Here is a 27963-nt window from a genome sequence, read left to right on the forward strand (position 1 = left end):
GACATAGCGGATGGCGATTGGGCCAGATCCTCCACTATATTATAATTCTGTGCTGCTGGAGAATGAGGATTAAATGTTGATTTATGTACTACTCCCTTAGGTAGTTTTGCTGTTAATTCATGAATGATTGGTGGAACAACTTCTGGCAAAGTTGTTGTCAAACTACCGAGTTGATCTGTAGCCTTATTGTTCGATGACTGTGGATTCCAATAATCTTTATTCCTTGTCAATATCAAAGCATCATTTTGTTGTTTCGAGATGGATAGCATAAGCACTTGGGATGGGGAAGCAAGATTGATAGCAGCCCAGTTTTTTTCTGGGCTTGGAAACAGATCAATCAACACCACTGGGGTATTTGAAGTTTTTAAAAATTTCATAACCTTAGCTTTATGTCGACAATCTTTCGTGAAATGCTCGTCGTCGCATATATAACATGCATAACAAGGTTTCTTTTGCCCAGTAGGGTTTCCATAATATTTCTTAGGAGTCAAATCTTCTTGTTTCTTCTTATTATTTTTCCCTTTCTTCTTGCCCCCTGGTTGCTTTGGATTTTTTCCCTTGTCAGATGGCATGACATTAATCTCTAAGGAAAGAGGTTCTTCATTTTCCTTTTGACTAGAAACTGCAAGGGCTTTTTTAGATGTAGCCTTTTTAGTTTTCATGCTTGTTGTACCGATCATGCCATCATCGGCATGAGAGTCTCGGTTTGATTTAGGAGGGGGAGGAACGTAAAAGTATGGTCTAGGATCATTAGGAATTTTTTCATAGAGTGTGCCAGACTGAGTATAGATCAACTCTAAATATTATGCACAGGAAATGACCTAATTTTTAGTGAAAACTCCTTCCTTAGCCACATCCTCAGTAATAGAGGGTAATAATGACTTTATAAACCATTCAGCTAAAAGCTGACCAGGAACATACGTCTTCACCATTATTTGATGACACTGCCACGTATGAATATGATCAAATATGTGAGTGGTTGTCATCTGTTTAAAGTTGGTAAGTAGTTCTATCCCTGTTTCGTACTTTATGGGTAACAGAAAATGGGTTAAAAAGTTAGTGGCAAGGGTGTTGAAGTTATCAAATGAAGCTCTAGGCAATTCTATATACCATTTAGCTACCGGACCAGTTAACATTCGCTGAAACAGGTGAAGCCTAATTGAAGCATCATTCAGGGTGTTGGATGAACACCACAAATGGAATGTCATTACATGATTCGATGGATCTTCACCTGCATTTCCATTGAGTTTTGGAATCTCTGAAGGAAGTTTATGAGGAATCGCTAGCCACCAAGGGGAATAAGCAATTGGATAATTTGTTAGCTGATTCAGATTTGGTAATTCTAAGGTTGCTACAAAGGGAAACTGTTGATTTAAGTTTGGCGAAGCATACCCAGGATAAGAGGGGATTGCCTGAGCAGTGGGTCTTTGCATACCAGCATAATGCATTTGATGCTGATAACTTTGATAAGGTTGATGGGCATAACCATTATAATATGGTTGTTGATAACTGCTTTGGAAATGTGGTTGCCCATTACTTACAAAGACTTGTTGCTCAGATCCTTGGTATGATTGCTGGAATTGCGGTTGTTGATATTGAACGCGCCATGGTTGTTGGACCATTTGTTGTTGTCCAATACTGGATGATTGACCAAGATGTGGAGTCATAGTACCTGTTTGAGCCTGAGTCACTCCAGATGAGGAGGCACTAACTTGAGGTTGTGATTGAATCACTGAGACAAGAGGCTATTGTATTGCAACCTGAGAAACTTGAGGTTAACATACAATAGGTAGCGCTTGTACTTGCGTTACAGTCATAATAGCAGGTGTAGTGGGAATATTTGACATAGGATGGACTAGTTGCATTGAATATACAACCCTTGGTTGTTGAGGCAGTATTGGTACCCAGTCGCTTGATGTAATTCCAGTTTGACCTGAACTTTTTTGTAAAATCCCATATGGTTGTTCTCCAGGAGGGAACAATGAAAAGGCATACTGCCCCCAATATGGTGGTAATCCAGTACTTAAAGTGTAGATTGGCCTTTGAAGACACATTGGATTAACTTTTTGAGTTTCAACATAAGAAATACCATATGAGAGTCTGGGTGAAGAAATGGGAACTAACCATGTCATCGAAACAGTCCCCGATTGGACTCTGGCTTGTTGTTGATAACTTGCCGGGATAGATGGTATACCAGCAATCATTGTAGGAAAGGTAGCAGGAAGCTTCGCCATAGCTGTTTCAGTTGGCATAGTCCTAGATGTTGATGGTTGTTCAGACATGTTTAGTCTATCCAAAATATTTCCTAGCGCTTCGACAGGAACTTGCGATGAAAATAACTAACTTCTGTAGTAGAAGGATGTAAGCGGATACCAGTTCCAAAGTGAACTGGAGTACTGGGTGGAAGGTCCTCCACTATCTCTTCTATAGCAATCAATCCAGGTGGAAGAGGTAGACCGTCAGGTCTATAAAATATTTTTGGTGCCAAAAAAGGTATAGACTTTGCAGCGACAGATGTTGGAGGGGTGACACCTTCCGAATCAGCCCTAGGTGGACCTGTTTCAGGAATAGAGGTGTCTACCATTACACTAGGATTAGTTCTAATGTCCTCTTGTAGCTTTGGAACTTATTCTGTAAAGGCAGATGTACCAAAAATAATTGGAGTAACTATAGTCTCTGACGATGTTGAAACACAAGTTTCAAATAAATCAGGTGAATTCGACTCAGTTAAACGAGAATGCCTTGCCCGAGATGGTTTTGTTTCTAGGTTCAAAGACGGTTGACTCACTAGTCTCCACGAATGACGAGGTTTTGATTGACTTTCTTCCAATATTGTGGATTAATCGATCAACTCAAAATAAAAAGGGGAAAATCTTATTCCGAATTAAATGAATTTTATGACGCTTTGACACAACTTGCTTTTTCAATTTTTAAGAGTCGAGAAAAAGCTAAAGATGACTCTAGTCGCCTTTGATTTTTAATGAGCCTAAAGTGACAAGTGCTCATATGGAACTTTTCTTTTAAGGAGTCTAAAAAGGAATGAAAGTGACTACTCTGGAAATCTAGACAGATGGATTACCAAACCAATCGCAAAACTGTAGAATACTTTTTACAGTACAACAGTCAATCTTCCCAAATGCTATGTACAGTGCATTGCAATCGATAGGGCGGCAGACACGGCTTCCTAAGGATAAAGGATATAGCCTATTGTGGTCTCCCAATATATACTCGAAGGTACGTGGGAGTACAAGTCCGTACTAGCTCTTGTTGTCTCAAAGAGGAGGAATCACCCAACCTATGATGTAAGTGATAGTTACCAGGATTTACGACGTTGGAATACGTCTCTAGCCTAGACTTCTAAATGTTGTGCGTTAGGTTCCAAAGCTTTTTTATGTTATTGAAGTTTATTTTATAGTTTATCTTTCTTAAGAAGTTTTACTTTAAGGTTCACCACGTGATGTAGATATACAATTCCTAAATATGCAATCTAAGATGATAAACAATCATTTACTTTCTTTTTACAATGAAAATCCTAGCTACTAAGGAAAGAGAAATGAAATTCTTTCAACATAGAGCAGAGAGCACACACTAGCTGCACTTTTCCTAAATCAACTTCAACATGCATTCTTAATGCAAATGCACATGCATGTATTGTTTTTTATTTTCCTTAATGTGAGAATGACAAAAAGAAAACAAAGTATAGATTTGAACTATTCTCTTTCACAGCTACAATACTAACAATTTTCTTTTCAAAAAAGGAAAGTAAGCTCAAGACAACACTTTGCGATTTTGAATTTAAATTGGTTTCGACACTTGAAATACTAATGATTCAAATAAAATACAATATCAAAAGTGTAATCGATAATCTAAAAGAGGAATGCTTTGTGACACTCTTTTCCTTGACTGAAAACGACACTTGCGACACTTTCAAATCAAAAGATGACAGTTTGATTAAGCTACTTTTTGCAAAGGAGAACTGTAAATGATAAAAAATACATAAAAAAACATTCACAATTCCTTCTGATGGAGGCTAATTAATGCAAAGGAAGATGGTTTCAACAGAGATATACCGATCATAAACAACAAAACTACTGAATAAAGCTGAAGACAATGAAGAAAAAACCAAAAACTAGAGGCAGAAACAGTCTCATATAATCATCGCACCTGTGACACAGAGAAATAGGGATGCATCTCACCTACAACACATGAGAGGTGTGATGCATCCAGATTGCCATGAAGAGACAGTGCGATGGTCCAGGGATGAGACTGTGCTTGGTTTTCACTCACAGTTTGCAGCTAAATTCAAGGATTTAGGCTGAGCTAATGATTGTCAGTAAATACAAAGTATAGGGGATGATCTAATGAGGTTATTTGAGCTACCACCAGGGAACTTAGGATGTTTGCAAGTTAGATGTTCAGTTCATAAACCAAACCAGAGATTGACTAAAGCAGCGTTGATATACTTTCTAGTTGCATAGAAAAAGCAGTTTGAAGTCTAGCTGGCTTAACTTCAAGCTCCATCTCTGGTTTATAAAGCAAACAACAATAACAAAACAAACAAACTATTCACTACATAGTGGAGTCGCCATTTTGTTATCACGAAAACTAGTGTCCATTCAGAGCTGCTAGTCCCACTAAGACGGGTAGCTATCTTAGAAACAAACAAACTAAAGTCACTTGTGTTTTCCTTTATGAGAGATATATGAGAGAGAAGCAGAGAGTACCAACCTCAGTCTTTCGCTTGGCTCCTTGCTTGTTTCCTCCCTCCTTTGACAGAGATTCACCACTCCTTCCTTACTTGTCCTGCTTCAAACAACACCTGTAGAGTCAAAGCAGCATAATACCATCAAAGCATAGAGACCTATAACCATAAACAATATAGGATCAAATGTATATTAACCATACAAATGCATATATCAATACAAGATTCAGAGATATACAAGAATATGGATGAAACCTCAAATAGCGTTATTGATAGAAGTAGTAGAGGAGAGGATTACAACCCATTGGTCTAACCCAGTGCCATCCTCCCAGTATGAAAGCCCTCTTCACCTCATACAAAGCAAGATCACCCAACAATTCCTTCAAAGAGAAACCAACAACACTTCCTTGAAAATTACAAAATTCCAGCCTCTGGATCTCTAGGATGAGGGATCCATATATAGATGTTTGCAGAGGAGTGAGTCGGCTTATAGGATTTTGATTAGTGTCATTTCACTGATAATTCTTGGTTCCACTTGGACATTTCATGATCCCTTACTCATCCCTAGGCGAATTCAGAGAGGCAAGTGTCATATGAGCAGTTTCTAGAAGATTCTCTAGGTTTCCACCTAGCACAATGCTTTTGCCATTTGTCTGCTCTCACTCATTGCACCCTATAGAAGGGCTTTCTAGTATGCATCGCACCCCCCATGTGTAATAGGTGAGATGCATCGCACCCTATGCATGGGCAGTCTGTATGGTCCCGTTTTGACCAGCTCTGAGTAGTTTTTCATGGAGAACTTCTGGGAGATGATGTAATCAGTTGACCTTGTTCCTTTAGGGTATGAAACAACACTTTTAGGAGTTTAGAAGCCCTTGGTTTATGGACATATGTGATTGGGGTTGCAATGCCAAAATATGTCTATAACACCCCCAAAGGTGAGGTTTCTGCAATAACTGTGGTGAAAATTCCATGTAATAAAAGTTAATAAAGGAAAAATAATAACCACAGTTGATGGGACACTTATTCCATACGGAATATTGGGCAAAACATCTGAGTGTGAGTGTCCATTAATTTATTATGGCTAAGAAAATTGGCAAAGGAAATGTATAAGGATTTGGAAAAGAAAAATGGCATTTTTGGCACATTTATTTATGAAAATAATGGAAATAGGAGAAAAGGAAGTTGAATGGTCATAAGTTGCATTTGAGGAGGAAAATGAAGGAAAATAATGGAAAATGAAGAAAATAGAGGCCTAATTGATAAAAATACTTCTGAGGATTAGTTTTTAACGCTTTGTCGGTTAAGTTTTGGAGATCTTTAATTATTCTTTCTCTCTCTCTCACTCTTGGATACTTCGAGTTTTCTTGGAGCACTTTGGCATTGGATCAAGAAAGGAAAACAAGGAAAGAGGAAGCAGATATCAAGAAAGGAAGAGCAGGATCAAGTAGCTACAATAGTATTCTTTGTAGGTATCGATTTTCATGTGTAGTTTACTTGCTATATTTTTCATGCATGTTATTGCATGTGGTTCTTTTGTTGTTATGGCATGGATTTCACTAGGTATGACAATGTTTTCAGACTAGCCTTTCCATTTCCAGATAGCCATGGTGTGATGGGGTTCTCATGTTTTGGTTGAGTTGGATTGTCAAATGGATTAAAAGCTAAGTGAGGAGGATCTCTGAATGATAGAACACATGGCCTAGTAACCCATAAACCAGACTGTGGTTTGTGGTAAAGATGGATTTTGTGTTGCCTTAGTGGGCGTAGGAATCCTTTTCAGTGAATGGAAGGATATATGGTAAAGCCAAGAGGTGGTTTTCTCTCCATTGGGCCTAGTAATACCAAGTTGGGATGTGCAGTAAAGCTTGGAGAGTGGGTCTTAGTTTAGGGCCTAGTGATCCGGTGTGGATTGCAGTAAAGCCTAAGAGACTATGAGACATGGAAATTCCTCATGGTCTAGGTGGATAAATCTAGTGGCATCCATGCTTGTTTTTCCTAGTGATTGGGTGGAGATAATGGTAAAGACTGTTATTACATGTTCATTGTGTTGGCCTAGTGATCTGGGATGGATTACAGTAAAGCCTAGTTTCTATTAATGAGGGTGAGGTGGTTTAACTTAGGATTCCCTCGTTGGTTCTTTGGGTTTGAGTCCCACATTCATGCTTGGAATATGGCAAAGGGATGAATGGACCAAGAGAGATTTGGCTTAACCATTCTATGGTCGGGTGGAACGGTAGTCCCATCTTGGGTTTGGATGTTGCATCATCAATATGAGGTTATTTCTCCTTGTATTTCTATGAGTATTATATTGGTTTATATGTGGATCCTATGGTTGTGATTTCATTGGTATTTCTATTGCTATTATGTTGGTTATGTATTTGTTTTATGATAGTGGCTATGTATGGCTCTCATCATGCTTTTACTTGTAAATGAATGGACAATGTATCTATGACCTAATAAATGATAATGCAACAAATGATACTAGGGAACAATGGTTCTTAGCGATTCTCAGATAAGTATGAGATCCATATGCTTAAATATGTTGTTTACATCTATAGATTACATATTTATGATATGTTTGATGAAATGTGAGTCATGACTAGTGGGGGTGTAGTTAAGGGTTTGTTCAAGTATTTAATTTTTCATCATTGTTTCATTAATATCTTACTGATATGAAGGTGTCATTCAATTCTAGGCAGTGACCTATGGTATGGGCCTCAAAAAAGTGGCTCAAATCCTGGGGACATTGGTACAACAATGAGAAAAATAGTCCTTGGACATTAGCATGCCTTGTCATGAGAGCATCCAAAGCCTCCTAGACACTAGCAGACCTATAGCATGAGAGCATCCAGAGGTCAAGTGGTTAAAAACTTTAGTGCGACCTAGGGGCTAGGTACCTGAGTGGTTGGAATGGTCTCGAGGAGTCCTATAGCTGATATAGAAGGTTTCTATGTTGTTTTTCTGTCGATTCCACTTACTTAAGGTCACATGGGAGGTTGAATCTAATCATAGTAGCCTCTCATCACATGTTTACCCCTCTTGGCTAATTACTTGGATAGATGCAGGAGGAAGGTGTTACGAAGCCAAAGAAGATCTCTTTGTGAATTGGATCATGTACCAAACCTATACCTCAGTTTTGTGGACCTTTCAAGATACTTGATAGGATTAGACCAATATCTTATCAACTTGCACTTCCTCCAACAATGAAGTTCCATGATATTTTCCATGTGTCATTCCTTAAGAAGTATGTTAAAAATGTTGATCATGTGATTGACTGGTCTATATTGTAGGTGGATCCAGAAGGTGAATTTGAGCAAAAAACACAGTGTATATTGCATAGAAAGAATCTCATGCTCTGGAACCATGAAATCAATCAGGTTAAAGTGAATTTGAAGCACTTTGGGCCTCATGAAGCTACATGGGAGATGGAAGATCAGATGCGGGCTATGTATCCTTCTCTATTCATTGGTTGAGAAAATTTCCTTGACATATGTTTTTTTTATATGTTTGGTATGATGTTTTTGGTCTGTGTATATATATGTATATGGATGTGAATACCACCATGAGCTATGTTGTAAAGCTCCAATAAGCAGTATGGGTGTCATGTCATTATGGTTATCATGTAGTTATGTCGTCATGTTGGCTTGCTTCTCAGCAAGTTGATCATTATAAATACTCCATCCAGCTAAGTTATATACATCCATAGGTAGTATGTTTTCGTTTCAATAGTCTTGTTGGTTGTAGATGTCAATGAACATGGAGGGCAGTGTTCCCCCGAGGGGGAGGGTTCTATAACAACCCTGGTAAAAATTCCATGTAATAAAAGTTAATAAAGGAAAAATAATAACCTCAGTTATGGGGCACTTATTCCAAGATGAATGTTGGGAAAGACATCCTATTGTGGGTGTTCATTGGTTTATTATGGCTAAGGAAATTGGCAAAGGAAATGGAAAAAGATTCAAAAAGGAAAAATGGTATTAATTGACATTTTATTTATGAAAATAATGGAAATTAGGAGAATAGGAAGGTGAAAGGTCACAGGTTAGATGTGAGGAGTAAAATGAAGGAAAATATTGGAAAATGAATAAAATATAGGCCACATTAATAAAAGGCTTCTAAGGACCAATTCATGGCTTTTCGTCAGTTTAGTTTTGGAGCTTGCTCTCTATTCTCTCTCTCTCTCACTCTTGGACACTTAGAGTTTTCTTGGAGAACTCTAGCATTAGATCAAGAAAGGAGAAGAAGGCAAGAGGAAGCAAAGATCAAGTAAGGAAGAGTAGGATCTAGCACCTACAGCGGGACTAATTGCATATATCAATTTGCACATGTGATTTCCTTGGTAGATTTACCGTGCATGATTATGCATGTGTTTTCTTGGTTCTCTTGCTATCATGGACATGGGTTTTTCCAATTGTGATGGTCTTTTTCATTCTAGCCTTTCCATTTCTATGTAGCCATGGTGTGGTGGATTCTTTTCTATGTGGTTGAGATGGATTGCCGGATTGACTCGAAGCTGAGTGGGGTGGTCCCAGGATTATTAACAAGGTCTAGGAATCCCATGATGGGATACATGATAAAATCTAAATGTGAACACCTTGATTGAGCCTATGAATCCATTGACCATTAATGGCATGATACACGATAAATATTAATGGTGAGTACCCTTGATTGGGCCTAGGAATATCAGGATGGGAGACACGGTAAAGCCTAGAGGGTGGAAACCTTGTAAGCCTAGGAATCGCTTAACCGATAGTGGCAGAATACACAGTAAGTCCGAGAGGTTGGGATATAAAAATTCCTCATGATGTAGGTGGAGAGATCCGGTGGAATCCATGCTTCTTTTTGGCCTAATGATCCGGTGAGGATTTTGGTAAAGCCTAGTATTGTATTTTTATTGTTTATGGCCTAGTGATCCGATGGGGATTGTAGTAAAGCTTGGTTATATTGTTGAGGGTGAGGTGGTGTATCCTCAGGAAGACCTAGTTGATTTTGGTGATAAGTCCCACATTCATGCTTGGAATATGGCATGGTAGTGATTGGTTGAAGAGAGACTTGGCTCAGCCAATCTTTAGTCGAGTGGAATGTGGTAGTCCCATATTGGGTTGGATTTTTCATTCATTAATGAGAACTATTTTGCCTTGGTATTTTATGAGAAAATGTATTGGTTCATATAAGACATTTTTGGCTAATATATCCTTGATATTGTTCTTGGTTATATGTTGTTTATGCACACGTTTTATGACAGTGATGATGTATCGATATCATCATGTTTTGATTTGTAAATGAATGTACAATGAATATATGACCTAATGTATCATAATGAATCTAATGTGATAAGGCATCAATGTTTCTTAGTGATTCTAAGATAAGTATGAGACCCCTATGCTCAGATTTGTTATTATGACATGTAGAATACATATTTATGACATGTTTGATGGAATGACTGTCATAGCTAGTAGGGGTCTAGTCAAGTCTCTTTTCATGTATTTGCATTTTTATCATTGTTTCGATGTTAATTTTCATGTAGATTTGGGCAGTGGCCTGAGTCTCGGCCCTAAAAAAAGGGCACACAATCTACGGTTGCATGCTCAGAACTAGCTAAAAAAGATCTTAGTCGCTTACATGCCCATGATGTGAGAGTTATTGGAGGGCCCCAGTCCCATGCATGGCCATGTCATGGGAGTGACTGAGGCTCTAGGGTAGTGAAGTGTAATGTTTTTGTAGGGGTTGATCACCTAGAAGGGTTGGTTGGCTCCTATAGGTTCTATGGTATGTGAAGAAGTTCATATTGGTTGTGTTGTGTTAGTTCCACTTCCTTAAGGTGACCTAGGGGGTTGAATCAGATTGTAGTAACCTCTCATCACATGCTTACCCCATCATACTGATTAACTTGAATAAATGTGGGAGGAGGGTCTTACAATTTGTGAGATTTTTTTATTGATGTGCTCTGATATTTCATCCTTGAATTCTATTAGAAGTTGTCTACCTATTGAATTTATCTTTATAATTTCCTATAGGGATTTAATCTCTTCTTGATGTTTTTTTTTAAGAGTGGTCTATATTTCCTCAATGGCCTTAATATTTGTTTCCACCTAGAACGACCATCGCTTTTCATCTTGTTCCCTTTCCAATTCTCGATCCTTAATTTTATTCTCCAGTTGTGAGATATTGATTTCAAACATCTTTAATTTGTCTAAATCAACTATTCGTGCCATACTCTATTTTAAATAATTACCCATGGTGACCTTGTATTCTTTAATTGTATTGATGTGCCTTTTCTTCAAATTCCTTACTGGATATATTTGTCTTTTCTTCTTTTTCATTGAGCCTAACATCCTTCATGTCAAGGGACTTTTAAATTTCTTGTAATTTTACTTCCATTTATTCTTTCTTTTTGAAGGTCTCAATCAAACTAGCTATGTCACAGTCAGGGATCTTAACAACCAATTTTAGTCTTTTTCTTTCCCTATATTTTCCATCGAATAGTTTTCTAGAAACACCCCCATCCTTAGGTTGGATTTATTGGATTATTATATTACCTTTTATCTCCTTGATTTGATTAGAGTTAATTTTCATTGCCACTAAGTTCTCCAATTTTAGTGAGCATTGATCGTAGTTTCCTATTACTAGGAATTGAGTCCAACAACCTCTTGGCCACAACCTCTCTAGTTTGTTTGTGGCAATTGACCATGTAAAAATTAGCAACCTTTCTTAAATTGATAGCTAAAGAGGTTTGATATCCCTTGGGTAGATATTTGTCTCAATGTAATTTTTTTAATTATGCTAATTAGCTAGGAAAGGGATGCAAATTCCATTACTTGAGGTAGGAGATTTCTTGAGGGAATGGATTTTTTAAATGGAAAGCATGGCTTGGTTTAAGTGGCATTAAATGGGATGAATATTCAATAATTTTAACCAACAAGGAAATAATAGGCATGGGTGTCCTTAGCCTCTAATAACAAGAAAATAAGGAAAAACAATTAATAGAGAAAAAAGGGTTGCGCTATCAAAGGTATTGGTTTTTGGAACCTCGTGAGGAGGTAGGCAGTTAGTCATTAAACAACACAAGGAAAAAATTGAAGAGGGAGGAGGGGGACACACACTCTCCCAAACAGACATGTGTACAAAAATATGCATGTAGAAGCCACAAGAGAGGAGAAAAGTGGAAGAGAAGGAACAATGATTCCTATCCCCAAGTTTTGATCTATGTATTAGAAGACCAACTGAAAAATCCTTTGAAACAAGGCATGTTGGGTAAAAAAAAAGTCTCACAAAGAGAAAGTAGTGGCTTTCTTGTTAGTATAAATAAACCATTGGAAGTTGGTGGCTTGAACAACCTCCTAGATTATAAGGATTCACCCCAGTGCTTGTGAGGACTGAAAGAACAACCAAGAGTTAGCTTGGGCTAAAACTTTGGTGCTAACTCACCAATGAACCAACTAGAGAGTGAATTGTTTACCATCGGTAGCTTAACCACTGATCTCTTCTCCAGTAGAGTGAGCTCAAGTTCTTTGCATTGTGGTATCTTGACATGAAGTGACTATGCCTGAAATGTTGAATGTCATGTGGCTAGTTGGAGGATGAAGGAAGTGTGGGTTGGTGGAATTCCTATTTCAACTATTACATTGGTAAAAATCCCATAATAGAACTCTAACCCAAGCACTGGAATTTGTCTCATGGCTGAAAATTATGAGAAATCCTTGGCTGTGACTTGTCTATGGTTGGGTGGAGAGTTGAAGTCCAGTTTAAATTTCTAATCTGATTTCCATACAAGATAAGTTATCTAACTGGGTCTTCTAAGGTTTAAAAGACATGTACATGCTCCACTCTAATCTTAGGCCAGTTGAGAAATGCGATCTTCTATGTTTTATTGAATAACTAAGTTCCTTGTATAAATGCTTGATGGAATGGTTGGAAATTATATGTGTGATATGAAAACGTGTCAAAGTGGTTTTCTCTTCAAGGGCCTAAGTGGATCACTATGTGTGTTTTTGATAATTAATTATTTTCGTTGTTAGCATGCATTATGTCCATCACTATTATGACTAATTACAACACGATTATGCACTCATGTTGCAATTGAAGAACTAGTTAAGTTCCTCGTGATTTTGTGAAGGGCACAAAGGAACTCATTCTACATACTTTATGGGAAATTTTCCTTGTATTATTCATTGTGTTAGAAAGAGGATTTACTTTTAGGCCTTGTTCCATTATCTTTAATCTTAGGAAGGGTAGCGTTCCCGACTATATGGATTACATACACATATATGGTTATAAATGTTCATCTATGCTTTTATGCAGCCACTTAGTTCACCCAATTGTGGGATTTAATCCCCTTCATGTATGTTTTAATCATGGTTGTGGAGTGTTGGCTTTGTGGGCCCTGACCTAGGTTCAACATTAGTTAGCCAAACAAATCCCTACACTACTGGCCCTTTCGGCATCAGCTCACAGAGCGCAGACCGAAGTCTCACCCGAAGTAGTATGGGGGGATGTTGGAACCAAGTTTCCACACCCTGAGATGGTTGTGATGTCGGTTTATACCCCCTGCTTCTGCCTTCACGCAGGTCACTAAACCTTAAGGCTTATCAATCTACCTTCTATCCCACCCTTCAGTACCTCTGTGAAGGTGTATGATTGACCTTCATGCAGCCTTAACCAACATTTTAGGTACTTTCACACTACTATGATGATGTATTGTATAGGTTCCCAAGTTATCTCAAGTATTTTACTTATTCTACCTATCAATTACAGTTACCATCGCATAAACTGATATTCTTACTTGCATTCAATTAACAGATATAATCACATACATTTGCGCATCAAATAAACATTGTAAAATAAACCCAGATTGTAATATAATCAGATGCATTAACAGAGACTAAATACATAGTAATTTCCTAATACTTCTCTTTATTGGTATCTTCTATTTCAATACAGACTCTATCCACCCTGCACACACAGTTGTAGGGGTCCACAAACTTAGTTGCGGACTTCTACCCTAGGCCTTTGCGCACTCAGCTATAGAGCCTCTACCTACACTAAGACCTCAAAACACTTAGACTTCAACTCTACATCACTTCTTACTCTTTTTCCTTAACTGTTCTAACTACTTACTTACTTAGCTCCTTTTTATACAATCCCATGGTCTGCGGACCATGGGTAGGTCTTTATAGCTGACTTTACACTTTAGAAAATAAGGGCAGACCCCCCTTTATGACTCTTGACACCTCTGTGCTCCGCGACCACAAAATTTGAGGCTTTACAACTTTATTATAAAGTTGTCCCAAAACATGGGCTTTTAGCCCCAAAACTGCTCTTGGGGGAACCCATTCCCAACATGGAGTAGGGAAAGTGTGCATATAAGAGTGCAGGGAATAATTCCTTTATACCAGCTAACATTTGTGTAGTCCTAAGTGTCACATTACCACCCTGTCCCTTAGTAAAGTTCCATTTCAATGGAACCTTCTATCATGGCATATGTGTGCACATCTGTGTTCAAAATTAGCGTTAATAAAAACATAATGCATCATGTGATCAAGACTTGTGACTGTGGTCCTCCACAACGCATCATCCCAGCCTAGCTACTCCTTCAAGTGCTAAGACCTCAGCAGTTGGATGGCCACCCTTTGCAGGATTCTAATGGTCATGCATATTCTTCGTCCATTTAATATCAGTTCCTTGTCAGCCTCGGATATTCCTTGGAGTGTGTCTTTGTTCCTCCCTACAAATGGACTTCATGGAATGGGAAAGTCCATGTATCTATCATATGATGATATAATGGCATTTAATTAAGCATGTCACCTCAGTGTTTCCTTGAAGGATTCCATGTCCTTTTTTCAAGCCCACATCATCTCAGTCCTCATCACCCTGTCTAATTTATGTGATGCTTATGAATATAATTCCTGAGACTGAAGTCTCAAAGCGAGGTGGAAAGGATGGCCCATGAAATAATCAATCTATGTGTATGTGTGTGTGTTGTGAGTTCCCATTTTGCCTTGTCAGCAGCTTAGAAGGGTCAGTTGTGACCTAGAGTATGAATGAGTCAGCAACTGACAAGTGGCCTAAGACTTGGAAAACCATGACAGATCCACATGGGAGCCACATGGCATCCTGATATCATGGTACCCCTTAACTGTTGAGGGATTCAAATTCCCATACTAGTTGATCCGAAAGTTAGATTGGGATAAATTTTATATTGTCAAAATAAACATGATGAGATGAATGTGATGGCACTGTTTTATTTGAGTTTTAAAAGTGAAACAAAAAGTGAAAAATTTAGACCTCAATTCCATGATGTATGTGAGTTTGGTCATCTTAGTGATTACCTCCTGTTAACCTTAATTTGGGTGGGGAATAGTAGGGTGTATGTTATAGAGTGGTATCAGAGCTTCCAACTTCAACACTTGGATTGGATGGGATATATCATTGGAAAAATAGGAGCAAGGTTCCTTCAAACCTCTTGGGATTCAATCGATACTCTATTACAAATGTAACAACACCGTTGAAATTTTCATGTAATAAAAGTTAATAAAGGAAAAATAAGACCATGGGTGAGGGACATGTATTTCAAGCTGAACGTTGGGAAAATATATCCTGGTGGGGATCACTAGATGTGTGTTTTTTTTAAGGAAAATTGGCAAAGTCTAAGGCAAAGGAATTAAAAGGAAAAAAGGAATTTTTGCCACATTTATTTATGAAAATAAAGGAAATTAGGAGAAAATTAAGGTGAATGGTCACACATTGCATTTGAGGAGGAAAATGAAGAAATTAGAGGCCTCATACATAAAAAGGTTTTTGAGGATCAGTGGGCATGATTTTGTGGGTGTAACCTTTTGTCAGTTCAAGTTTGGAGATCTCTCATTATTTTCTCTCTCTCTCTCTCTCTCACTCTTGGTCACTTAGAGTTTTCTTGTAGCACTCTATCTTTGAGAAAGGAAAGGAAAAGAAAGAAAAGGAAATGGAAAGAAATAAAAAGAAAGGAAAACAAAGCAAGGATCAAGGAAAGGAAGGCAGGATCAAGCAGCATTAGCACGAAAACATGCAGGTAACATTTTGCGTGTGTGATTTCCTAGCTGGTTGGGACATGCATGGCTTTTCATGTTGGTGTATGGTTCTCTTGTTCTTGGTGACATGGTTTCTCCAAGTTATGACAATGGATGTTAGCCTAGCCTAGCCTTTTATGGATGTCATGGTATATTGGGATGTTTATTTCAATTTTTTAGCTTTGGAATTGTAGGATGGATTTGGGAATCTGGCGCAGAGCTGGTCTCAAGGTTCATTCCAAAAGGCCTAGGAATACCTTGACTAGTTTTGGTGGGATACATAGTAACACCTAAGGGAGCAACTTTGGTTTAAGTCCTAGTGATATAAGTTTGGATTATGGTAAATCCTAAGATACAAGGAGATGGAAAATTCCTCAAGGATATTGATGGATTTCGGATGGCATTCCAAGTTATGTTCAGTTGTGATCAAAGCACCAGTTTTGGTATGATCACAATTTGATGATGGTGGAGGTGCTTTAACCTTTGGATTTCGTTGGTTGTTCTATGAGATCCCATATTCATGCTTGGAATATGCCACAAGGGTTAGGGCTGAAAGAGAGATTTGGTCCAGCCATGTCTATAGTTGGGTGGTACATGGAAGTCTTGAACCTAGTCAGATTTGCTTATGATTAATAAAATCTAAGTTCTCTCAATTTTTCACTTATTTGTATGTACATTTAATGGTTGTCATATCTCTGATATTTATATGGTTTTATGTTGGTTACAAGCATGGTTGAATGACTGGTTTATGTCATGGTTATTTCATATGTTTACTTGTAACATTTAAATGGATGGATGCACGACCTAATTGATGATGTAGTAGTTCAATGGAGAAGGAGGTGATTATTTTGGTTATGTTTCATAAGTTGTTTCAGTCATTTATTCTATGCCTTGTATCCTAGACCCATAGGTTACATTGACGCCAACCATGCTCTGGTACCAATATGTTACTTGGTACCAGAGCACGGTTGCACTCTCTTTGGGTCATATCTAGTGCTACATATATGGGTGAATGTGTTTGTCATGCATGCATGTCAGTTGCGTGTGTGTCTCTCACACTTGTGTTCCATGTGCTTGTTGCACTATATCATATTAATCATGATAGTAGTAAGGTTATCATGAGGAAATTGATGTCCTTTTTATGGAATGCATCATTGTGAGTATATGACTAGTTATAAAATTATATGCAGCTTGATTACATCCTTCTACGTTGGTTTGCATTCTTGGTTATTTGATTACATGCATCAATCTTGTAGGTTGATTACAAGAATTGATCGCTTATGCTCAACTACATGTGGTTATGCGTATGTGTAGTTGATTAGGCACTTCTTATGCAAGTGGATACATGCATGAGGCAATGTGTATACTGGAGTAATTTTTTTGTCATGCATGAGGTCATAGCATGCATTGCTGATATGGCCTTGCATTAATGACTAGACCCTAGTTAGTATGATGGCTATGTGTTGATGCACTTATTGATATATGTCTATATGTTATTATGGTTATCTTTTACATGCATCACATTGATTTGATGATCTTGCAGATAAGGTATCCCCCCCGAGTATGCTAAGGTACATTTATTTATGGTGATTTGGTTTAGCTGACATAGTATACTTGCAAGAAAGAGATCAGATGGCTAGCAAGGTGGTAGATTGCATAGAATCTCCCTATGATTCAGATGGGAAATGTGGTGTGGGGCACTCTTCTAACTTGGAAAACACATTGAGAAGCATGAAGGAAGAAATAAGGAGTTACAAAGAAGAAAATGACAAAATCACGTAGGAACAAGGAAAACAAGAAGAGGTTAATGTGATATTACTTCAACATTTTTCATATTTGCAGCGACAGGGAACTCTTCAGATCAACCATGGAGATGAGGATGTAACTAATGGGGCATATGGCAACAAGTCTCATAGTAGACATACGTCAGATAGATCTGACACTATCAAAGATGTTAAAATGTTGGACACTCTGAATAGGAGGGGTGATAGATACATGTATTACCCTAGTTATGGTTCTGATAGACATCATGATCATCATCATTATCATCTGTATATGAGGAATGATAGGGGATACTTTTCGAATGAGTTCAAGAAGGAAAAGTCACATACCTTTGATGTAGAGATGAAGAAATCACAAGATGCGGAGGCTTGGTTTCTTAGCATGAGGAAATTCTTTAGATTGCATGATTACTCAGAAAACATGAAAGCAAGGATAACACTTTTCAGTCTCAAAGGTAAAGTGGATATTTGGTGGGAAGACGTGAAGAATGTCAAGGATAGACATGAGGATTATTTGAATTGGCATGCATATGAAAGTCTCTTCAAGAAGAAGTACCTATCTGAGAGGTATTATGATGATAGATCTAAGGAGTTTTATGAAGTGTAGATGGCTTCTATGACATATGAGGAGTATACTAGCATATTTTTGGATTTGTTGAGATATGTACCTTACCTCAAAGAGGAGAAGGCCAAGGTTTAGAGATTCATCAATGGATTTCCAGTTGCATATAAAGACCAGATTGAGTTCGATGAGCCTATATCATTGGAGGAGGTCATCCAAAAGTTGAAGCATTATTATGAGAAGTCGAAGTGCAAAGTTGATCCTAAGCATGAATTGAAAAGAATGAAAAAGCTAAAGGAAAATGGCAGCCAAAGTGAGGAAGACTTCATGATGCAAGTGAGAAAGATATTGAAGTTTGTTAAAAGAGATTCAATACAACTGAGAAGGGACATGGAGAGTGGTAGGCTAGAGGCAGTGGTAGGGAACCGTTGCATTGTTGGATATGTGGTAAGGATCATTGTAAGAGGGATTTTCCGCAGTATTAGAGTGGTGGTAGATCCCAGATCTATTATTCTCGGGAGGCGCATATAGTTGGTGATGTTGGTCATAACATTCCTCAAATATATGCAGCTGTGGACAAGAGGTATGTAGATCATCAAACATCGATCATTGAGATGGACAATAAGCTTTGTGATCAAGTTGTTTCTATTTTGGTTGATCCTAGATCTAATTATATTTATATTAATCTTGACATGGTGGATGAGTGTGGTTTGAGAAAATAAGTGCATGTAGAATCTTGGTTGGTATATTTGGCTACATGTACAAAGAAGTGAGTTAACCATTGGGTAAGAGCTTGCACATTTGTGTTAAATGGTATGCCTGTAGTGGCGCATTTGAATGTATTTCCATTTGGATCATATAGTACGCTTTTGGGTATGGATTTGTTATACCTTGACAAAACCAAAGTGGATTTCTTCAACAAGGCCATTGATTGTGTGGATGATAGTGGGGAAAAGATTACCTTGTAGGGAAAGAAGAAGCCTACATCAATGAGGATGGTTACCACTATGTAGGCTAAGTGTAGCTGCATAAACGGTTGTGTGATGTTTATAGTACACATTTCCAGTGACAAGGGTAAGGATGTTGAGGATGCTGAGGTGTTAAACAAGTACCAGTTTTGCAGCAGTTTTAGGATGTATTCCCTAAGGACATGACAGAGTTGCCACCACAAAAGGAGGTAGATTTTCCTATAAAGTTAGTGCTAGGAGAAGCTCCAACATTGAAAGCACCTTACAAGATGAGCACACTTGAGTTGGTAGAGTTGAAATTGCAACTAAAGGAAATGTTGAACAAAGGATACATCAGACCCAATGTATCATCTTGGGGTGCACCAATGTTTTTCGTAAAGATGGTACTCTTATATTGTGCATTGAATACATGCAACTGAACAAGGTAACGATCAAGAACAGGTACCCTTTTCCAAGGATTCATGAATTGTTTGATCAGCTACAAGGAGTAGCAGATCGACTTGAGATTGGGATACCATCAGGTACACATCAAGGAAGAGGATATCTTCAAGACTACATTCAAGACCAGGTATGGGAATTATGAGTTTGTTGTTGTTCCATTCGGTTTGACTAATTCTCCAGCAATATTCTTGTGTTTTATGAAAAGTGTGTTGCGTCGTTATTTGGAAACGTTTTTTATTGTATTCATTGATGACATACTGGTATATTCTAAGAATGATAAAGAACATCTCGAACATTTAGCAACAGTGTTGAGATGTCTAAGAGAGCATCAGTTGTATGCTAATATTAGCAAGTGTAGCTTATTTCAGACTAAGGTACACTAATTGGGACATGTTGTCTCCAAGGAAGGCATAACAGTAGATCCATAAAAGATAAGGTCCATCATGGAATGGGAAGCTCCTAATAATGTAGATGAGGTGAGATAATTCATGGGATTGGTAGGATACTACAGGAGGTTCATCAGGAACTTCTCACCCATTACATATCCTATCACATTGTTGCAACGGAAAGGTAAGAAGTTTGAATGGATGGTGGAATGTGAAGATAGTTTTGAACAACTTAAGTAGCTATTGACACATGCACCAGTGCTAAAGATTGTGGATCCAGACAAGGAGTTTGTAGAGTGTAGAGATTATTGCGAGAGGGGACTTGGTGGAGTTATCATGCAAGAAGGACATGTAGTGTGCTATGAGTCATGAAAATGGAATGAGCATGAGCAAAACTATCCAACGCATGATCTTGAGTTAGCAGCGATTATACATGCATTAAACATGTGGAGACATTATCTTCTAGGAAAGAGGTTTACATTGATGAGCAATCACAGTGGGTTGAGGTCTTTGTTTGACCACCCAAATCTAAATTCCAGGAAAGATAGATGGTTGGCTACCCTGAGTGAGTTTGGCTTCGAGATCAGATACATCAAAGGGAAGGAGAATTGAGTTTCAGATTCTCTTAGTTGGAAGGTACAAGTAAATCATATAGCAGCTATAAGCTCCTATGGGACAGAGTTACAGGATAGGATCTTGTAGGTAGGAAAATGGGATGACAAATAAATGGAGATCATGCACAGGTTACAACAGAGTAGAGGTGCAGGTATAGGTTTAGGTGCAGGTCCAGGTGCAGGTACAATTATAATGGATTAGGATGCTGTCTATCGTCTCACGACAAATGGCTTGGTGAGGTTTAGAGATAGGATCTATGTTTTGAATGGTAATGAGATCAAGAAGCTTATCTTAAGGGAGTTTCATGTGAAATCATATTCGGGTCATCCAGGATATCAGAATACATTGATGGTAGTGAAGAAGTTTTACTATTGGCCGAATCTGAAGAAGGAAGTAGTTGAGTATGTGGCTATATGTTTAGAGTGTCAGTAGGTAAAGGCGGAATGAAATCATCCAGGTGCTTTTCTATAGCTGATAGTGATTCTGGAATGGAAATGGGAGGTCATTTCGATGGATTTCATCCCAAGTCTTCCAAGGATAGTGAAGAAGCATGATTCTATTATGGTCGTGGTTTATAGGTTGAGTAAGGTAGCTCACTTCATTTAAGTGAAGACTACATATTTAGCTAGTGACATAGAAAATGTGTTCATTAGAGAGATAGTGAGACTACATGGTGTTCCAAAGAATATCGTGTCAGAAAGGGATGCAAATTTTACTTCCAAGTTTTGGAAACAGCTATTTATAGGCTTGGGCACAGAATTGGCCTTCAATACAACTTATCATCCATAAACAGATGGATAGATAGAAAGGGTCAATCGGATCTTGGAAGAAACAATGAGGATGTATGTGATGCAAGAGCAAAGGAAATGGGAAGAGTATCTTCCATTGGTTGAGTTCGCATACAATAATGGTTATCAGGAGTCCTTGAGGATGAGTCCTTTCGAGGCAGTGTATGGACGGAGTTGTAACACTCCCATCAACTGGAGTGATACAGTGAACAATGTACTTATTGGACTGAACATGTTGACAGACATGGAGCAAGAAATGCAGGTTATATATAAGAATCTCAAGACAGCGTAGGATAGAAAGAAGAGTTATGCATATCAACATAGGGTGTTCAAAGAGTTTCAAGTTGGGGAGCATGTGTATTTGTGCATCAATCCCAAGAGAAGCTCTTTGAGGTTTAGTTGAAGTCCCAAATTGGCACCACGGCATTGTGGGCCTTTTGAAATCCTTGAGAGGATTGGACCAGTGGCATATCGACTTGCACTGCCTCCAGCAATGAAATTCCATGATGTTTTCAATATTTCATTGCTTAAGCAGTACATAAAGGATGTTTATCATGTTATTGATTGGTCTGTATTGCAAGTGGATCAAGAAGGAGAATTCCAGGCGAAGCCTCAGTGCATATTGCAGTGGAAGAATCTCATGCTCAAGAATAGAGCCATAGAGAACTTTAAAGTGCAGTGGAAGCACTTTGGGCCTGAAGAAGCTACATGGGAGATGCCAGATTAGATGTTGGTGCTATATCCTTCATTGTTTTCCAGTTGAGGCAAGGCAGTTTTGATTCGATGTTGGTTTATGTTTGGCATTTGTTTTATTGATGTTTTGATATTTGTATATGTATATGTATATTTATATGGATATGGATATAAATGCTGCCATGAGCTAAGTTATAAAGCTCCATGGAAAGCATGTTTTCTTTCAATTGTTTTTTTGAGGTCTTGGTGTGGTTTAACACTGAGGATGATGTTCCCCAATGGGGAGGGTTCTTTAATAGCCCTGGTGAAAAGTTCATGTAATAAAATTTAATAAAGGCAAAATAAGACCACGGGTAAGGGACATGAATTCCAAGCTAAATGTTGGGCAAAGATATCCTTGTGGGCATCACTATATGTGTGTTTAGGTTAAGGAAAATTAGCAAAGGCTAAGGAAAAGGCATTGAAAAAAAGTCATTTTTGCCACATTATTTATGAAAATAAAGGTAATTAGGAGAAAAGTAAGGTGAAAGGTCACAAGTTGCATTTGAGAAGGAAATTGAATGAAAATAATGGAAAATGAAGAAATTAGAGGCCTCATGCATAAAAAGGCTTTTGAGGATCAGTTGAAAGCTTTTGTTAGTGTAACCTTTTGTTAGCTCAAGTATGGAGCTCTCTCATTATTTTCTCTCTAGCTCTCTCTCACTCTTGGCCACTTAGAGTTTTCTTGGAGAACTCTAGTTTGGAGCAAGGAAAGGAAAAGCAAGGAAAGGAAAGGAAAAACAAGGAAAGGAAAGGAAAAGAAAGCAAGGATCAAGGAAAGGAAGGTAGGATCAAGTAGCTTCAGTGAGAATACTTGTAGGTAACCTTTTTCATGTCTAATTTCCTAGTTGGTTGGGACATGCATGGATTTACATGTTGGTATATGGTTCTCTTGCTATCAGCAGCATGGCTTTTCTAAGTTATGACAATGGATTTCAGCATAACCTAGCCTTTTCCAAATACCATGGTATGTGTTAGAGCCTAGATTGACCTCAGGTTGAAGGAAGGCAATCCTAGGATAACCACAAACCAAGCTTAACATGGTAGCTAGCCCTAACAGGTCAGGAGAGGGCTCTTTCCTTTATGGATCTTAGTCAAAATGACTAGATTAGATGGGATTTTAGGCTAGGTATAGTAGCTCAGGGGATTTTGATTGAATTTGTTGGTTTTTGTGCTAGATCAGATGGAGCTAGACAATTTGGGTCTTGGAAATTATGTTAGAATACAGGGTGTTCTATGGGGCAAGGTAGGTATGGACTTTTACACTTGAAATTGAATGAGGTGAGATGTCTAAGACTGGTGAGGAGCTAAGGAGGGCATCTTAATATCATGTATCCTTCTCAAATAGTAGAAAACATAGAATATTGAATGGCTTCCCAAGGTAGAGCACTGTAAACAATGAATTCTACCTATCTATCTTGATATCATTTAGTTAGAAGCAATGAAATAGATTGTGGCATACATAAAACATGTGAAAAACTGATAACAGAAGAAGAAACTATGCAAAATCACCATACCACAAGTATCCAATAAAAATAGCTACAACTCCTATTAATTTCTTTACCAAACTGCTTATAATGATGTACAATATTGTTCAAAGCATCCAAGTGTATCCAACTCATGCAAATGAGAAAAAAATAGATGATATAGACAAAAAAAACCACTCATCCTGACCATCAGGGGTCGAGTACATGAGAAGACAGGCTGTTACAACCATTTCCAAACATGGACCAGGAATATAGACAGTCAAACTACTTGCCTCTTTAAGCATGGAAACTGATTCATTAGCCTCAAAACCACATCTAACTAATGAATCTACCCTCTAACACTGTTTTACCATCATAATTACATGCCATTTCATAAATTACATCATAAAAACAACCATGACAAGAGAGAAAGTGAATTCATAGTGAAAATAGGCGAAATTTTGATTTTCTAGGGAAATTGGTTAAAAGCGCAATGCCGCTTTCCACCTGCTTTTGGAGGCCATCCCCTTAACCAAATTAATCCAAAGATAGCTCATTGGAGAGGTCTTCAAGTCTAGTTTTTGGAAAAACTTGAATTTTTGAATTTGGAGGTCATTTTCCTCCTCAAAACTTGAATCTCCCAAGACTACTTTTATGTGTCCAAAATGAGGCAGAGAAGTTATTTTTTAGTAGTTTTTGGACCTTTTGGTGACCCATATTTGCTTCAAAACTTCTGAAAATTTCTAGGGAGAATGTTCTCATTCTCCTGAATCAAAAAATGCAAACCTTTTTTTCATCTGATGTTCCAAGGAAAAGTGCAGTGCCAGTGGCGCTGTGCTTCTAGGCCAGTTTCCTGTGTTGAAAATTTCGAAATTTGAAAAATGCAAAAAATCTTCAAAACTTGCCCATATTCGGCATGGGACACCAACATCAGCTGCTTTGATGGTCCAATGAGGATTCAGCTAATATTTTCAACTTATCTTGCTCCTTTTTTCTCTTTAAAGCCTTCCTCAACCTAGCTTTAAGCTTCATGATCCTCATGTTACAGGTTTTGTTGTGTGTCATGCAATGATAGGCCATATGGCAAAGCATCTTCTTATCATCATTGGCCTTCTCAATAATACCTTTGAGATGTATGTTGACCCTCTCAAGCCATGTTTCCCTATCATTCTCAATCTCTTTCTCAATAGGAGTAAACTTGTCATGAGCCTCTTTGGCCATTAACCTGTTTTCTTTAATCATTTGCAGCTCCATGACGACTTGCTTGTCACTCAATTATTTTTTTCCTGCTCTAAATATTTTATGATGAACTTGGCTCTCTCTAAGTTATCTACCAAGGATTTTATTTCATCTTCTCTCTCTTGAATGATGATGTCCCTGACAATTTCTTCATCCTAAGCTTCTAAGTCAATAATGTCAACTCCATGATGAGTAAAGTGTTGTTGTGGCTCCTCATGCTCAATGAGATCAAAATCTCTTTCCTCCTCATCATCAAGATCCTCTTCTTATACCTTTTACTTGCCTTTTCTCAACTGCTCAACCTGCACCTGTTTTGTTGATGACGAAAGCAAAGCCCCTTCCACACCTTGTGGAGCAAACATTTGCCTGTAGGCTGATGACGAAGGCAAGGCTCCTTCCACACTTTGTGGAGCAAGCACTTGCCTAGCAACTACAAAAATTCTCCTTGTGCCTCTCCGATATGTTACATACACTGGCACCTCAGTGGTTTTGGTTTCCTTGGCCTCTTCCCTTGTTTCTCGATGGCTAGAAGGCCCACCTTCTTCTTGATGCACTGGTGAGGTGATCTGTGGACCTTTGAACATCTCATGAGCTATGAAAGCATCCCATGGAATGTTAAGAAGGCTAAGCTACTTTAGAAAAATGATTTTAATCAAAGATTAATGATATATGCTATTCAACTGTTGGGGGTATGATTTCCTCTATACAATATGTGCCATTTTCTCAATGTTTCTAAACATGAAGTAAGGGAGATTTATCATCTTTACTATAGTGAGATTTAGCATGGATTGTTGTGGATAATTGATGTGGAGGAATGGAATGGGTAGAGTGTATGGATGAGGGGGTTTGGGAAAATCTGTGTGTGAATAGGGTTTAGGGAGAATGTATGTGGGAGTGGGATTTAGGGAGAATGTATGTGGGAGTGGAGTTTAGGGAGAGAGTGAGTGGAGTTTAGAGATAAATAAAAAGTAGATAGTGAAAGAAAACAATAGTAGGAGGATTTCAACTCATGAGACAATTTGTAGGGAAATTAGGTTTTTTCCTTAAAAATTAGGTTTGATTTTAAGAGTGAAAAACCACAAAAAAATTGAGAGAAAACCCTAATCAACAAGAGATATTAGGATACTTACTTGCAAGAGAGGTAAACGTGGCAAATTTGAGGTGCAATTAGTGTTTTGTGGTGATTTGGGGCTATGCTAGACAAAGTGCAGTGCCACCTATAGGAGCACAGCGCCACTCCAAAACTCCAAAAACGCAGTTCTTTTTCTCTTTTGCTCAATAACACTTGAAAATCGACCTTTGCTCTCTTCTTGGCTCTTCAATTCTGCAATAATGACACAATGGGATGAAAAATAGGAAGATGGGTTTATATAATTTCACTTTTTGATTTTTGTTTGTGAAAACCCACTTTTATAATGTCTAGTTGTCTTTTACAATGCTTTGTTTTTCATGTTTGTTTTCTTTTGCTTGGAATATGAATTGATGCTCAAAATCACTTGATTTTTGTAGTGGCAAGTACTTGGTAGCATCACAAGTTTTACGAGAAGCTTGGGAACAAATAATACATATAGAAAAAATAAAATTACATCATGATGAAGGATAAAAACATAATACTCTATTTTCACCTCAAAACAAGTTTTTAGGTGAGAACTATATTCAGCATCTCAACTTGATAAATTATAATTTTAATAATGATTATTGACCTCCTTGTTATAGACCTTTTTGGGCACTGCAACCCCAATCAAACATGTCCATAAATCAAGGACTACTAAGTCCCTAAAAGTGTTGTTCCATCCCCTAAAATAACAAGGTCAGCTGATTACATCATCTCCCAGAAGTTCTCCATGAAAAACTACTCAAAACTAGTCAAAGTTGGACCATCTCACCTGCTCCATGGTCAAAGTGTGATGCATCCCACCTAAATGCACATGGGAGGTACGATGCATATTGAAAATCCCTTCCATGGGGTACGATGGGCAATAGTGGACAAATGGCAGAGTCAATTTGCGAGGTGGATGATCATGGAATCTTCCAGAAACTTCTCCTGTGACACTTGCCTCTCTGAATTTGCCCAGGGATGAGTAAGAGAACATCAATCTCCAAGTGGAATAAAGAACTATCAGAGAGAGGACACTAATCAAATCTCAGAAGCTGACTCACCTCCCTGCAATCATCTATATATGGATCCCTCATCCCAGAGATCCAAGGGGCTGGAATTTTGTATCTTGCAAGGAAGTGTTGTTGGTTTCTTTGTGTAACATCATAGTGTTGGATGATCTAAGCTTTTCATGAGGTGAAGAAGGGATTTCTTGCTGAGAGGATGATGTTGGGTCAGAACAATTGGTTGTAATCCTCTTTTCTATTCTTGATATTAATAAAGCTATTCAAGTTTTCCTCCAAATTCTTGTATGATTGATGATATATGCATTTGTGTGGTCAATATATATCTAGTCCTATATTGTTTGTGATAGTAGATCTTTGTTCTTGGATAGTGTTATGCTGCTTTGATTCCACAGGTGCTCTTTGAAGCTGGGTAGATGAGGAAGTGAGTGGCAAAGATCTATTAGAAGGGAGAGGAATCAAGCAAGGAACCAAGCACAAGATAGAGGTTGGTCTCCTTTGTTCCCCTCTTATCTACTTCTCATAAAGGAAAACGAAAGTAGTTTTAGTTTGTTTGTTTCTAAGATAGCTACCAGTCTTAGTGGGACTAGCAGCTCTTCATAGACACTAGATTTCCCGATAACAAAATGGAAACTCGCTGGGGAGCGAATAGCTTGTTTGCTTTTCTGTACTTGTTGGTTTTATAAGCTTACAGACAGAACCTGAAGTCAAGATAGCTAGCCTTCGAACTACATTTTCTATGCAAGTGCAAAGTAGATCAATGTTGCTTCAGTCTATCTCCGAGTTTTGTTTATAAATTGAAAAATTGATTTGTAAACATCCTAATTGCCCTTGTGGTGGCTCTAGTAACCTCCTTAGATCTACCCCTGTGATTTATTTACTGATTATCACTTGCTCGGCCTAAATCCCTGAACTGTGCTGCAAACTGTGATCAAGAACTGGATCAAAAGTCTCGCACGTACCATCGCACCCTCTCTTCACGGATATTAGTATGCATCACACTTCCCAAGTGTTGTAGGTGGGATGCATACTGGAATCCCTGTGTAACAGGTGCGATGGTCAGAGGAGGCCAATTTTGCCTCCAGACTTTGGTTTTTCTTCACTCTTTTCAGCT

This window comes from Pinus tabuliformis, chromosome 9, assembly GCF_031772625.1.
Source record: "Pinus tabuliformis cultivar Carrire ecotype Pingquan chromosome 9, CPIR1, whole genome shotgun sequence".
Lineage (NCBI taxonomy): Eukaryota > Viridiplantae > Streptophyta > Pinopsida > Pinales > Pinaceae > Pinus > Pinus tabuliformis.